The sequence below is a fragment of the Haemorhous mexicanus genome, chromosome 2, assembly GCF_027477595.1.
Source record: "Haemorhous mexicanus isolate bHaeMex1 chromosome 2, bHaeMex1.pri, whole genome shotgun sequence".
In the NCBI taxonomy this organism is placed as follows: domain Eukaryota; kingdom Metazoa; phylum Chordata; class Aves; order Passeriformes; family Fringillidae; genus Haemorhous; species Haemorhous mexicanus.
This window is the reverse complement of record NC_082342.1, coordinates 100,483,249-100,495,868: the sequence shown is the minus strand read 5'-3', so window position 1 is coordinate 100,495,868 and position 12,620 is coordinate 100,483,249. Positions and strand designations below refer to the sequence as shown.

The 12,620-nt window shown below is 37.8% G+C and overlaps 1 protein-coding gene across 1 annotated transcript in view; it reads left to right on the top strand.

Annotated features, from left to right (window-relative positions):
• The window catches only part of NLGN4X (neuroligin 4 X-linked), a 162,984-nt gene that overhangs the window by 22,318 nt on the left and 128,046 nt on the right, over window positions 1-12,620 (top strand). The window contains exon 2 of the mRNA XM_059839713.1: window positions 6,786-6,869. The gene's annotated coding sequence lies outside the window, so the exon portion shown is untranslated. The remainder of the gene's footprint in view (window positions 1-6,785; window positions 6,870-12,620) is intronic.

Below are 12,620 nucleotides of genomic sequence, written 5' to 3'. Positions count from 1 at the left end.
CACATTGGTATCATTGTGTCATGGCATCACAGGGTACAGAAATGTTAGAGGCTCTGCATGGAGAGCAGCAGGGCAGAGCCTGTCAGCCAGGACCTCCCTCCCGGTCAGGAACAGGACAGCCAAGGGTACTGGGGCGGCTTCAGCCCCGGGCATCGGGAACCTTTCTGGCAGGTTGCGGCCAGGTTGGGCCATCGGCCAACTTAGTGAGCCCGGCTTAGTGAGGCCGCGTCGTGCCGGGCTGTGGGGAGCTGTGCCCGGCTCAGTGGGGCCATGGCCGGGCAGGGCTGTGGGGAGCTGTGCCCGGCTCAGCGGGGCCATGGCCGGGCAGGGTTGTGGGGAGCTGTGCCCGGCTCAGCGGGGCCATGGCAGGGCTGTGGGGAGCTGTGCCCGGCTCAGCGGGGCCATGGCAGGGCTGTGGGGAGCTGTGCCCGGCTCAGCGGGGCCATGGCCGGGCAGGGCTGTGGGGAGCTGTGCCCGGCTCAGCGGGGCCATGGCCGGGCCGGGCTGTGGGGAGCTGTGCCCGGCTCAGCGGGGCCATGGCCGGGCAGGGCTGTGGGGAGCTGTGCCCGGCTCAGCGGGGCCATGGCAGGGCTGTGGGGAGCTGTGCCCGGCTCAGCGGGGCCATGGCAGGGCTGTGGGGAGCTGTGCCCGGCTCAGCGGGGCCATGGTCGGGCAGGGCTGTGGGGAGCTGGGGACCGGCCCTGCCGCGGCACCTCCAGGCTGGAGCTGACGGGGTCCCGGGTCCTGGGCAGGCCAGGACTGGTGATGTCCTCAGGGACATTCTATGTTGAAAGGCTTTCTGAAAATGTTTATTCTGGAGAGGCAGTATAGATGGGTCATATTCTATGAAATGTCTTACTGACATTTTAGGTTCATTAAGGAGAGCTAGTAAACACCATAGACGTGAAAATGAGTAAGAGCTCGGTTTTCAAGAGAAGAAAGTCTGGTGCTGTCAGTCGGGCCCTCGTGCTTTGTATCCTTAGCATCTTCCTGTTACATCAACACTGAACTGGAATAGCTTCCCTGTGCATGTTTTGTCCACTTGAAAGGTGTTTCAGTAGTGTAGGAATGAAAATTTATGCAGCTAGATAGGCAATTCCCTAAGTGCAGACAGATTGTGATGCACTGATTTCACCTCGATACCTGGGATTGCAATTTCTGTTACCTTACACTGCATTTTTATGGAGTGTGTGAAAACCAGCTCAGTGGCTTAACCAGCAATGATAGTATCTGACACATCATTTATAGAAAGATAAAAACATTTCCACTTCTGAGAGAGTTTTCACATACGAGTTTTTTATTTAATGAATTTTTAGTTATTCCTGTCTTTCTGGCTGTGAGAATTTTAGAATTTTTTCCTGAATCACTAGGGTCTTAAAATCATAAGGGTGAAAGATGTATTGACCAGTTTGCTTGTACATAGAGAGACAGATACCATTTCATCAAAGGTAATTGCTTTACTAGTAATAACTTTGAAGTGACAGAGATAATTAACGTTACCTGCAGCAGAGCAAGAGCCTTGCTGTAATAGCTGTTTAAGTGCCTTTTCATACATTTCTTGCTGTTAGTTTCAGAAACAGAAATAATATTAAAAGGTCTGAGGAGACTTAACTATTTACTTGAAGTAAGGACCAAAAGATGATCTGAACTCCATGCCACTGGGTGGATTATTCTGTCTCCTTTTCATCTTATTCCCTATCTGCAATCTCTGAATGCTTTACCTTGACAAGTTTGAGGGCTATTATGTGGAACTCTTGCTGTTCCATCTGATCTTTAATTTCAGTGTCTCTCAGCATGGTCTTGAAGGTCTCTTTGGATTTTGTTTCTTTGACTTCAGTTTTGTCCTTAGTCTTTTTTTTTTTTTTTTTTGAATTCAGATTGATCTTTTCCCCTCTGTTTTCTGCTGTCTTTCTCCTTTAGCTGTATCATGCCCTCCTTTTCCTCCTCCTCCTTAATCTCAGGCTTGGCCTTTCTCTTATCCGTGGCTTGAGATTCAACCTTTTCTTTTGACTCAGGGCTGGCACTCTCCCCTTCTCTTTGACCTTAGACTTAACATTTCTTATGTCCTCTGGTTTTTCTGTGCCTTGTTCTACATGCTTTTTTCAACATTGTTACTTTCTTAGAGTTCCCCTAGGGGGATTTATCATTCCATTTGCCATTCAGAATTTCTTAACACGGCAAATTACTCTCTTTTGCATCTTCAGCATTTCTCTGGTCTGTGTTGCTGTTTTGGGCCTAGGCTTCATGAGTCTAATTCTTCCTGACTTCTCATAGCAGTTTGCAAATTCTTCAGAAGATTTGTTTTGTTTTGATTCAAAGTGAGTCTAGCATCTTTGTTTCCAGCCTGCTTGTTGTATTTTGAGTTTGTTTTGGATTTGGTTTTTTTAGTTGTTTTTAGCCTTGGTTTGTTTTTTTTTTTTTCCTCCTCAGCATGATTTTTTTTTCTTTCAACTTTTCAGGTTTTGACCCATAGTATTAATTTTTAGGTTTGTTTGGAACCTCATTGCACCAATATTGTCATCCTTTTGTCCTTTGTTTTGTAATGAAATGTGTATTATATTTTATTCAAATATTTATCCTAATTTATTCTCCTCATGAAGGAGGAATTTTTAATCTTTTTTATCTGCTATATCACACATGATATCTTGTTTTTTCAGAGGTGGTTCAGGATGTTTCTGCTGTAGCCGACATGAGAAATTATTCTCTTTTGCCAGTTGTATAAACAAAAATTCATATCCAAAGAATTCAGAAGGCAAGATGATTTCTCAAGAAATGTTAGTTCTTTATGGGAAAAATAAGCATCACTGCAAATTCACATCACTTGTTCCAAGCTGCCATCATGCCTTACACACACCTTCATTTCTCCTCTCCATCTGCATCCTGTGGAGGTGGCCTCATCCTTTCCATTTCGGTGTTACTGCTCCTTTGCTGCTGTCGTTGTATCTTTGGTAGCAGCCCATTTTCTCTGAAGAGCAGTCTCTGTTTATTGTTTGTGTTAGGCAGCTCTGCCTACTTCCTCTGTTCATCTTTGGTCTCTGCTAGACTTTTTCCTGCCCTTAGACCTTGCCAAGATTCATAAAATCCTAATCTTTCTTTTTCTTGTAGTTTCTTTCTGAAGCCACTCACCTGTTTTGTGGGATATTTTAGTTATTTGTGGCTGAAGATGCAGTCCCTCACCTCTGGCTTCAGAGGAGTGTCAATCTTTTCTCTCTGCTTTTCTCTGACTACTGCTACCACAAGGGTATCCTCATGGGACAGGCAGAAGTCAAGACTAGAGGTACAGAAAAGTTCAGAAGTTCAATTATTTAAAACAGAAATAGATGAACAGAGAATCATGAGGTATGTATGTCAGAAGTAGAAAGAAGAAACAAATTTCACATCTCTTTCTGATCTGCTTGAAGACAAGGACTGTAACTCAGAATATGTACGTTGAGAGAGACTGTGTTCATGAGAGGCTTCCTGTCTTCTGGTGTGGTGCTTTTGATTAAAGTTGCAAAATGGGTCTACAAAATGGGAGGCTTTTTCTGGATGAATTTCCTCCCTTTAGGCAAAGAGAGAGTTATTGCCTATTCAGCAAAGGAAAATTACATTTCACTGCCTTTGCATTGTTTGATACTTAATTATATTTAGTTCAAGTAAAGAAATTAAGATACCACCACTCATTTCTTGGATAAATCAAAATCAACATTAGCTCAGCTGGTATAGTTGAAGAGTGGGTTGTTAGTTTTCTAACTTGAAGCCCACACTCTTTGACTCATGGAGATTATAAGTCTACAATTCAGGATGCCTTTTTTTCTCCCCACTAAAGTACAAAGGAAGTCTATGGTCAGATATAGTTATTTTTCTTTCATATACTTTAATCAGAGGAAAAAATTATTTCATTTGCATATCTCTGATATTCCTCTAGCTCGTCTGTGTCTGTTTCCTGCTGTGAGATCTACCTCTAGCTAGCTTTCCTTTTCTGAACAGCGCCATCCTCCCAAACTGTCCAGGCAATAAAGAGTTGAAATTGCAACATCTGCCTACTGGATATTCTGACTTCTGGACTATTGATTCTGAGAGAATATCACAGAACTGCCTGCATGCATTTACCCATGCTCTCAGGCACATGGTGTGATTTTTGGGGTATCCTGCATGGAACCAGGAGTTGGACTTGATGATCCTGATGGGTCCCTTCCAACTTAGCATATTCTGTCAGCCATTTTTAAACACTGATTTTCTTTTTATAGATAAAAACACTCAAAAATTAATTGCTGTGAAATATGTCACTAGATACAATTCTTTCCATTTAACAGTGAGGAGATCTTATTGTGAAAATTTTCAAAAGAAAGAACTTGTTATGAAACTGAATTGAAAGTGAAAATGATATAAACACTGTAAAGGTTACAGGTTTAAAGATGCTAAAAATTAATTCAAAAAGGTACATTTTCTTAAAGGGACTTCATGAATCTATCTACTCAAACAGAAGTTAATTTAAATAGTACCATAATTGTTTTGAATAAATTACTCAAATAAGTAAGCTTAAATTGGGTAAGATTAAAACTGGGGCCATTATAGCACCATTAGGTTTAAGTTAGAAATGTGTCTGTGGAATGGTAAGCAAATCTGGTATAGATTTCAGAAAAATATGCTTAGAGGGACTGCCAGGTTCCCAGAATATTTCTATTAAAATTTTGTAATTATGAGGAAATCAGTTTTCACAGATATGAAGACAAAATAGCTCTTTAAAAAAGAAAAAAGCATGTAGACAATGCCTCTACTTTGTCTAATTGCTAGTCTTAGTGCTAGTCTTTTAATGTGTCCCTATGATCTAGACTAAAGTGCTAGTCTTGTAATGTGTGCCTATGCTTCCTGATAGAAAGGAAGTGCAGTATTTGCTTTCAAAAAAGCAATTGACTATTGCAGAGATAAAGGCTTAACATGTTCTTTAAAGGGACATTGTGATTTACTAAAATACACAAAATTTAAATTGTAACCCTAGTCACCTACAATCAAATTCCGTCTGCCAAGGACAACTAGAAGACAGTGTAAGATAATGTGAAGGTGAAAAGGATAGACACATAGGTACAGAGGTAAACTTGGAAAACCTAGTTCACAAATAGTACCTTCTTAATTCATGCTTAAATCTGGACACTATTTTGGTACCATGGAGAGACAGTAAATGCAATCCCAGTAAATCCCGTGTTTACCAGTAAAACTGAGTTCTCTCCTCCTTTCTTCTCTCTTTTCCATTTCTTTCTCCTCTCTTCCTGTAGCAGTAATTAAGCTATAAAGGACGCTGAAATAAAGAAATTCAGGTTTTAAATAACTGAGAAGGGAAGTTGTGTTAGCCTTAGTGGATTTTCACTGCCGTTGACAGCCATTCCTTAAATCCTTCCTTATTTCTTATATCCTAAGTTTAATCACATACTACTGTTGGAGAATTGGAATGGCTGTCAGTCTCCGTAAGCAGTAAAATCTCCAGTAAAAGTGCCACTGTCATATGGATAGATTTAAGGCACTACCATACCTTGGAATAAAGATTGTCCTAAACTTCAACATCTGATTCCTCAATGTGTGTGTTTGAAAAGCCGCAGTGTTGCCAGCCTTCCCCTGCAGCAAGGGTCCAGATGGACACTTTGACAGTTTAGCTAGGGTGTTTCACACATTCCTTATTCATATTTCAGTTCAGACTTTCTTCTTTTCAGATGTGTGTTCACATAGCCATCCACTGGTACTTATTTCCAACTTATAAAGATAATCACTGTGTTTACAGAGAATTGAGGCCTGCGTTTGCTGCCGTTGCAATAAATTGCACTTAAACGGAGTGGTTTAGTTGTGGAGAGTCAAACCATTCATGGGGAAGTATTCATTGTGATTAAAATTGCAGAATCTACAATCTGTGTGCTGATCAACTTAATGAAAAGAAGAGTAAATTATAAGAAGTGCCTTTAAGAGCAATACAGAGAAAAACAGAGTGCACGTTTCCCCTGCCAAATGTGTGCAGGGGATAAGTAAATCCCATAAAGTCTGCTGGCTTTGGAGGGAAAAGAAGTATTTAAGGTATTAAAGTGTTGAAAGTATTAAAATTACTTGAAATACCTTTCTTAACACTGTTAAGGTTTGGGTTACATTCACAGTGTCTCAGTATACTCTTGACAAAACAGACTGTTGGTAAATACTGAAGTTTAATATATCTAAATAGTAAATTTAACATGGATAGATTATTCAGAAATATTCTATCCATTGAAATGTCATTTGAAGTATAAACTACAGTTTTCAATTACACATAGGAAAGAATAAAAATAGTAAAATGGCTTTGAAAATGTGATTATTATATTTAAATTAAATTCAATATATTTTTGTATATTTGTCTATTGAAATTTTATATTTGGCTATGCATACTATATGTTTAGAGAGATATTTAAAACCAAAGTGTTTTGTCATGATTTCTTCTGTTTCTTGGATTTCAAGTATTTACTTGCCTTAGGAGGTTTTCAAAAATGTATGCTTTTATGGTGTACAGGTTTAAAGACAATTCTTTTTTTGTAGCAGTGATCAATCTGGAAAGAAAAAACAATATGGATAATAATTTTTACGACAGAAATGTGTGCTTAATCCTTTTTTTTTGTGTGCTTAATCCATTTATTTTGTGGTTATTAATATTGTGATTTCTCTTTTTGTAATCTTGAAAAATAGCTTTGCAGGTGATTTAGTAAGCAATCGCTTTTTTACCATTTTTGACTCATACATTTACATTTCTTTTCTTCCTTTACTGAAGAGCACTATGTATTTTTTCCTAACAGGAAAAATTTCTGCTGTAACTATAATGACATCATGCTGCCTCCTGTGGGGGAATGCTGAAGCCTTCTCAAAAATACAACAGAGTGGTAAGTACTGGAAGTATGTCCATACCAATTCATTTTTTCGTAAAAATATGTAAAAGAAAGTTAGCAATTCTCTGTTGCTGGAGTTCTTAAATGTGTTAGAAACATCTTTGCAATATAGCCACTTAAAATGTTTGTTTACCCTGTATTCATCCAATGAAACATGGAATGTTTCATGAACAGTACATTCTAAGCATTAGCACTGTTTATGTATTTACTTATGTTAGGCATGAATTGTTATTATTTTTCAGCTCTATAAGTATTGAATTATACCAATCAGTTTGTAGTTAAGAGACAGGAGATTAAACCTGGCTATTGTGATGCTGCCACTCAGTAAGGTTTGAGAGCTCCAGGCCACACTGTACCAGACAGAGCTGACTGTCTTCAGTTTGCAAGACAAGGTTGGGTTCCAGAATTCTTATGGGGCTGTACTAAAAAAGAGGCTTGGTTGCTGGTTCATACTGATACCACAAAGATCTACTTTTTCCTCTCAGTTGTTAGCAAAATATGAGAGAACATATTTTAATGTATAGTGAGTACACAGATAGCACATATATATATGTATATATCTATGCACACAGATATATAAACATTCTTACTATATCAATATGAAATATGTGACAAGGATTTAATTTAGAAATCCATGAATTGAATATAGTCTATTTATAAAACACCTTAATCTAATTACCATTCTTTCATACTGTGCCTGACACATTGACTAATGAGAAGGGAATGAGACGTATAAATGGCCAGAAAAATTTCTCTGGTGCAAATTCTTCCTTTTCACTTTATATTATCCATGAACTTTGAAGCAGATGTGACTTTTTCTGTAATCGTTGCACCAGCTGTAGTACAATGACGTTTCCATTTTATGTTGACACTGGGACCTAAATTCAAGGAGAAGGAATAATAATATATCTGATGTGATAATAAAGTTGTGAATAAGCAATAATTCAAAGTGTAACAGGTTAGTTATGAAAATCGAGGGTACCATTATGTGAAGTGTAAAATTTAGACAAAGAAAATAACAGCTTTGGAAATTTCTGTGATTTTTGCATCACTGAACCATGTTTATTCCAATTTGTAACAATTTACATGTAATTGAATAAAAAATACCTTATGAACAGGGACCTGTTTAATAGTTTCGCATACACTGATTGTGATAATAGCCAAACTCTTAGGAGTAACATAGTGACTAGTACAATATGCATGAGTGTCATACATAGAATTAAATTACTGACTCTACTTCAGAGAATTCATGACATTTTTTTCAGGAATGAGGCAAGCAACTTATATAAAGAATACAAGGCTCATATAAAACTGAAGTCAAAGTTGAAATAATAACTAATTTTCTTTGGAACTAACAATTTGTGGTACATTTGCCTTGTCTGGAATTAGGATAAACCACAATTATGTTCCAAGAAGAGAAATTCTCATCTCTAGATCTATCTCAGTACACTGAGATAGACCACAGAAGCAGGGGGAGAGGATTTTGAAGTGGAAAATGAGGGATGGAGGGATTTTAGTTTTTTCTGTTTTCTCAGCATTTTGATTGCTCTTCATAATGCACAGCAGGAAAGTCAGAGAAGAGGAGAAGAAGGAAGCAAACAACATTAAAGCAGAAAAGTGAGATGGAACCTATTGATGTCTGGCTTTTAACTCACACCGCAAGTTAGTGAACATTAGAAGCCAGCTGTGCCTTTTGAAAATTTTCTTGTTCATGTAAGGTGATAATTGGACTACACATTAAAAAAAAAAAACAAAGAAAGAGAGATTAGAAAATGAAGTTATAAATCAGCATAAAATTTATTTCTGCTTCTCTTCTTGTTAATTTTCTGAAGTAAACACAAATATTTGTGTTCAAATGCTAACCCTGAGGTACTTCAAAATACACTACAGAAATACAGAAATGTTTGTTAATTTCTTATTTTGTCTAGAAAAGGTTTGTATTGAGAATTTTTTTAGGAGAAAAATGTAAATGGGTCTGAAGGCATTCAGCATAATTCATAATCCAAGCCAAACTAACCTTGAAGTTGTATTTTCAGCAGACAATATGGATCCATTTGGATAAACAGAAGAAGGAAAAAATTTCAAAAGATAACTAGGGATGATAGCTTGGACAGATTCTAACTATAACTTTGGCTATATTGGACTCTTATATTTGAGAGAACTACAGAAAGAAATCCCTACATCTTGAATACTTTAACTGCTTACTTGCTATCTTTCTCATCCATAATTCCAGATAAAATTCTTCAACATGATAAATCCATGATCTTTCTCAAGAACAGAAACCATCAATGTATGTTTGGAGTATGCGATGTGTATTTCCTGGAAATTCACAATATAGTATTAAAAACTGAAGCAAATGAATGGCCTATGCTTTGTCCTCACATTTTGATCGGGCATCAGAAGTGTGAGTTTAAATGGTGGAATCTCGTTCTAGAATCCCAACCTGACAGCTGAATGTGCAGATGGAGCCCTGTGGTAGTCTGTGAAGCACTGTGTCATTCCTTTGATGTAGCCACATACTGTCAGATTCTTGATCATGTTCTCAGACTCTGATCAAACCTTCTGTCTTGTATCATTTATGGTAACAAAAGTGAACGAAAAATAAAGCCTTTATATTAGAAGGCAGGAATAAACCGTTCCAGTTTAAGTCTTGGGAGTTTTAGGAAACAGATCAGCTCTTTATTCTTTGAGGAAAATCAGGGCACAATACAAGTCTCATTCTTAGAGCCATCAGCTCTCCTCAGCTTACTTTTCAGCTCTTGGGATTCAGATAAGAATTTTCGCCTTCCTCTTGTCAGGGTTTATTTCTGTACATGAAAGTACTCTTAGCTGAGCAGTCCAACCTCTGGTTAAGCAGCGTCTTCAACTCCTCCAGTTTTCTTTTTAGGCTCTCACTGATTTTATACTCTTAGGTGGAAGAAAAATGCTTCCCCACATTTCTTCTGTCTTGGTGAAATATCTGCACAATTTTAGCATGGAAATCCATCAGTTATGTAGGCTCCTAAGACTGTGTTATGATACTTAGGCACTGCAGACATTATTGTGTGCATTCTTCCTACCAATTCTCTCTTAATTTCGAAACACAAGGAAGGAAGGGAGGAAAGAACTCAGTTTAAAATTCTTCCTTTTTATAAAGATAGGAGGTGTGTTTTCCATACTGAAACACAAGTGATAAGCAGGAGCAACTAATGAACCCAGTTAAACCCAGACTAATGGTCTGGTTATGTCAGTTAATTGAGGCTGATGCTCAACATTTCAGTAAGTTTCCAAATTGGAAACTGTATCTTCTTAAAAAAATTCCAGTAGTGTAAATTGAATTTAACACCTACTGTCTGGAAATTTACCCAGACTTTAATGAGAGCTTGTCTAGATTTTGTTGTAGGATGTTCCACAACTCTCTGCATCTATTCCAGGGAGAGTATTCTGAAATCCTAAATCCAGTGTAGTTAACTGTTTCTCAGTTGATCTAGGAAAAATAAATTAAGCTGCTCTTCTGCTTTGCTGTGAGATGTTACTGGTAAATCTAATCTTAACAAATCCATTGCATCACTGATATTAGGGTGTGTTTTCCATTAAAGGTAGAGACCTACTGTGAATAGTGGAATCAAATCAAAAATAGTGGATTCTCTAATGAATATCAATAATCCTTGCTTCTGTTTGAATTCAAAATGATGTATCCATAATTTTTTTATTCCAATATTTAGTTATGTACGTCAGTATGACTGACCTAAAGTATCTAAAAGTAGTTAAACTCTAACGATCTCCACCACTATGTGAATTTCTTGAGAACCCCAGTGAGAAATGGAAATAGGAAGCATTTTTCAAATATTACTCAAATATGAAATAACAAAACTTTCCAGGTCATTAAATTTACTTTCAGGTGGCATTGTAATTGAAGAATTTTAAAGCTTCTACATAAGTTCTTTAGCTTTTTTAAAAGCTTTGGGAGGATAGTTAAACAATTTTATAAAAATATAAGTCATGATTGTCTTAAATCTTTAGGACCCATGCACTGTTCTTATCTAAGTAATGCTTCTAGAAATATAATTGATTTTGTAGAAAATTAATTTGAACATAACATTATGCAAAGTATTGTAGAACAGTAACAGAGAATGGTTAAAGTAGTGTAATTTCAACATTATACAGACTTCATGGATAATGGGAGTTCACTGAATCATATCATGAGCAATAAGTAAACATGAAATAAAAAATAATCACACTGTTTTTCACAGACAACTCAATTAAAGTTTAGTCATGTTCAATTCAAAGAACTGGAGTGCAAATTTTACTATCCCAGTGTTTAGAATTGAAATTTTTTTATCACTGTGACTAATATAATTTAAATCTACTGTACTGAACAACAGATAATGATGTTATATCTATTATATCTGTTTCTACAGGGAAGTCTAAACTCTTAAAAGAAGTTCATAATAACTCAGTGTTGTAGGTTTGTTTTTTTTGTTTTTGTTTTTGTTTTGGTTTTGGTTTTTCCCCCTAAGAACAGTAAAGCTTTTGAGAGCATGATTCCAGTGCAAATGAATTACAGGCAAGCAGTTGTCCTCTTCCTTCAAACACACACAAAACACACCGTATCTTTGTTTTTAACCACAAGACCACAGTTTGTTTTGTTTGGACATCTCAGTAGTTGATGGGAAAGGAAGACCATCTGTATCTGTTAATAAATATCCCTTTACCTGTTCTTCAGCAGTTATCTCCCTCAGTTTTCATATAAAAGGAATGGCTCCGTGTAACAGCAAAATCTTGTTTCCTCCTGGTATCTCCATGACTTAATTTGAGCTCTGCACCCTGAGGTTTGTTTTAGAAACAACTGGCAGAAGATGTTTTCTGGGATCATCAACAACAGCTTCTATAACATGGGACAACAATATCATGCAATGCTTTTTATACAGGTTGTAATCTAGGTTTTGAAACCAAGGGCTACATTGATTACTGGTGGAAACCAGTAAGGAGTGATGTCTCTCTAAGGTCCATACTGGGACAATGCTATTAAATATCTTCATCAATAACACAGACAATAGGATTAAATGCACCCTTGACAAGTCTGTGGATGCTTGGTGCAACTGATTCACTTGAGGGAAGAAATGCTATCCAGGGTTACCTCCACTGGCTGGTGGAGTGGGTCCATGAAAACCTAATGAAGTCCAGCAAGTCCAGTATAAGGTCCTGCACCTGTGTCATGGCAATATCCATTACCATTAGGGGCTGGATGGTGAATGGATCAAAAAACACCTTGCAAAGAAGGATTTGGAGATACTGGTGGATGGGAGGTTATTAATAAGTGAGCAATGTGTGCTTGCAGCCCAGAGATCCAACTCTATCCTGGGCTGAATAAAAGTAGGTGGCCGTGTTTGATGGAAGTGATTCTACCCCTTTGTTCTGCTCTGGTGAAGCTCCACCTTGAAATGCTGCATCCAGGTCTGAAGCCCTCAACAGGAGAAAGACATGGACATGTTAGGATGGGTCCAAAGGAGGGCCACAAAGGTGATCAGAGGACTGGACCTTACCTGTGGGGGCAGACTGAGACCACTGGAGTTGTTCAGCCTGGAGAAGGCTCTTATGAGACCTTACTGCAGCCTTTCAATATGTAGAAAAGGAGAGATAAGAGATGTGGAGACTTTTTATCAGGCCCTGGGAGTCAGTGACTGGAAGCAAAGGCAAATGGCTTTAAACTGAAAGAGCATAGATTTAGAGGGGCTGTAAAGAAGAAGTTCTTTATTGTATAGG